This window comes from Tachysurus fulvidraco, chromosome 1 (genome assembly GCF_022655615.1).
Source record: "Tachysurus fulvidraco isolate hzauxx_2018 chromosome 1, HZAU_PFXX_2.0, whole genome shotgun sequence".
In the NCBI taxonomy this organism is placed as follows: Eukaryota; Metazoa; Chordata; class Actinopteri; order Siluriformes; family Bagridae; genus Tachysurus; species Tachysurus fulvidraco.
The window spans coordinates 21,856,551-21,859,609 of record NC_062518.1 but is presented as its reverse complement, the minus strand read 5'-3'; the positions used below and the strand labels follow the sequence as shown (position 1 = coordinate 21,859,609).

The following is a 3,059-nucleotide window of genomic DNA, read 5'->3' as shown; positions in this document are numbered from 1 at the left end:
AGGCTTAGACAGATGTAAAGAAATGCTCTAAAGTATGCTTTCCAAAAATTATATTTATTTTTATGAATGTACTAAGTGAGCAAACACAAGAAAAACCTAAATCAAATCAGTAGTTGGTTTGACCAACCTTTGGCTTCAAACCAGCGCACTTGGAAAAATTCAGGGATTTTGTAGGATCAGAGTCAGGTGTATGATTAACCAGTAACACCAAGCAGGTGCTAATGATCATCAATTTCATTGTCAATGTAGGTTGAAAAAAAAGGTTGTAGGTTGAAAAAAAGCTGTGTAGGAGATTAAATGTGGGTGAGGAACAGACAAACTCTTCTACTAAGGTAAGGCTGTGGGAGACCGTTTCATGTCACATATCATACAGTAACAAGACTCAAGGTAGTTCTACAGCATCAGCATGTTCTCTCCCAGACAAATAGTCCAAAGCAGACTGGGGTTTCAAGATGTAATCACGATATTTTGATGAAGCACTAACAGCCTATGTTGAGAACCGTAGATGCAGTGGTTGGCCACGGAAAATTAATGCAGCAGATGAAATACTACAAGACATCCGTTTGACATCAGAAGATGTCCAGCAGTGCCAGCAGCAAAAGACATTTTTGCAAATGGAGATTTGGTCAGGATTAATGGTGTCCTCAATGCTGAGAAATACAGGCAGATACTTATCCATCATGCAATACCATCATGACCAAATGCATTCTGCAGCAGGACAACCCCACACACATACAGCCAATGTCATTAACTATCTTCCAAATTGAGAAGAACAAGGAGTCCTGGAAGTGATGTTTTTGGTCTCCAGGGAGCTCTGATCGAGTCTGTCAGGGATTACATGAAAAAGCAGAAGGATTTGAGGCAGCCAACATGCACAGAAGATCTGTTTTTAGTTCTCCAATTTGTTTGGAACAACCTACCTGCTGAGTTCCTTCAAAAACTGTAGTCACACCAAGTATTGACTTGATTTGGATTTCTCTCCTGTGTATTTACTTTGAATTTTGTTAATTGATAAAAATAAACAATTAACAGTTTTATTTTTGAAAGCATTTTCCCCACACCTGCCTAAAATGTTTGCACAGTACTGTATTTCATTAATATGAGACACATGAAACAAAGTGGCTGTGGTGTAAAGTCTGACAAACGTACCACTCTACTTTTGCAGAGGAAATGGGGTTAAACAGTGATGAAATAATGAGTGAGAAAGGTGAGAAATGCGAAGAACATGAAGGTAAGGATTTTTAAAATAATAACGAGCATGATTATTGTTACACAATGATTTTTAATTTATTTTTGAATTGTAATAGAATATAAAAAGATTGTATGCTTTAAAAAAGTAATTAAATATGGTTAAAATTTTACATGGAGTTGCCACTAAAATTTTCCACAGACACTCAAGCAGATGTGAGGGTGCCGCCAGTGGACACTGAAATCGTGCGCACAATTCTCTTCAAAGGTCTTCTAAAGGTGAGTGTGGTAATAAATCTGATTTATCTTAATATATCTGATGTATTTTTCTTAGATTTTACAGAGCTGAGGCTGGGTCGATGGCTATAATCAGCAAATATTATGTTTTGACCATAACATTGACCATGACCATGTTATTTGACCAAACAATAACCATGTTATTTTCAGTTAAAATTATAGTGGTTGGGCTGATAACCTTCATGGATTGATATACAGAATAGGCCATTGGAACAGTGATAAGAAATCACCAAGAAAATGTGATTCACTACACAAATTCACCACCAGTAGCCTGACTGTCAGCTGATGAATGCATTGGATTCAAATAGTATCTTTTCAATGAACACAAATTTCAGAATTATGTAGTTCGCTGGCACATTTTTTTGATCCTGTCTTTTGGTAGAAATTCCCAACATGAGAACTGAAGATTTTTCATTCTTAAGACTCAAAATTTCATCGTCAACTTTTAGTTCACTGGGAAAAAAAAAAAAAACTCCCAGTACAAGGCCACCCATCTGTAAGGTAACAGAGCCCTAACTGTGTAAGGATGCAAGGCCAATAAATTGGTTATGGACCATAAATCAGAATGCAACACAGTATTGAATCGCATGTCCATGTATTTAGAGAGCAGTTGCTAGGCAACAATTGACATCAGATATAAGGTTGTGTGTTTGCTGTGTAACTAATGTTAATTATTTCATTTAGGTAAAACTTCTACTCTGAAAAAGAGGAAGGCTTGGGAAGTAAATGAGGTCACCGCAGTGGAGAGACATATGAAGACTTTCATCATGTCATGCCGTGTCCCAGGGAAGTTGGCCTGTCAAAACTGCATTACAGCTGAGCCTTTAGCTGTTAAAGATAGAGATTGGCAAAGTGTCAAATTCTATGTCTACAATCGCATTGTAGCTTATAAGAGAGATCTAAACAAGAATGATTAGATAAGACTGATAATGGCACTTTGGTACTTTATGTAGTGTCTTGTACCAGTCATTTTAGATTTCATGTCCCAGGCACCCTAAATTTCAACATCTACTCTTCAATTAACCGATGAGCAGCCCAGTTTTACACCCACACCTGGCTCCCAAATGTCTGGAGTCTCCACAAAGACCAGATAACCCCATGCAGCTCATTGGGGCCAGCAAACAGAACACACACACACACACGCACACACACACACACACAACACAATGAGACATTCCGTTTACTAATAAAACCCAAGATAAGGTACTCTAAGGTTCTCATTCTTATAACCCTTTTTGTAATGTGTCCTTCTTTTAAGGCTTGCCTGACTTAAAATTATTTGCTCCTTAATTTCCTGACAAGGGTGTATTTTATTCATGTGTCAGAAAACAACATTGTATTTTAAAATCCGTTATACTCTATCATCATATCTTACTGATCATGGCATGTTAATGTATACCTATATTCTAATGCCGTATGATATAATATAACAGGTATAATATAATATAATAGGTAATGTATACCTATGTTCTAATGCCGTATGCCCCCTTTAAGGTCTGATGTCAGAATGTATACGAAGCTATCGTTTTCTTTTTACTTCCCTAATGAAAGTGCATCTTGTTTATGTTTCATTT

The 3,059-nt window shown here is 36.9% G+C and overlaps 1 long non-coding RNA gene across 1 annotated transcript; it reads left to right on the top strand.

The window, feature by feature from the left end:
- Nucleotides 1–275: 275 nt before the first annotated feature.
- Nucleotides 276–2,542, top strand: LOC125146150. The gene is made up of 3 exons (XR_007144616.1): nt 276–1,231; nt 1,391–1,467; nt 2,170–2,542. It is a non-coding gene; the product is annotated as an uncharacterized LOC125146150 (long non-coding RNA).
- Nucleotides 2,543–3,059: the final 517 nt, after the last annotated feature.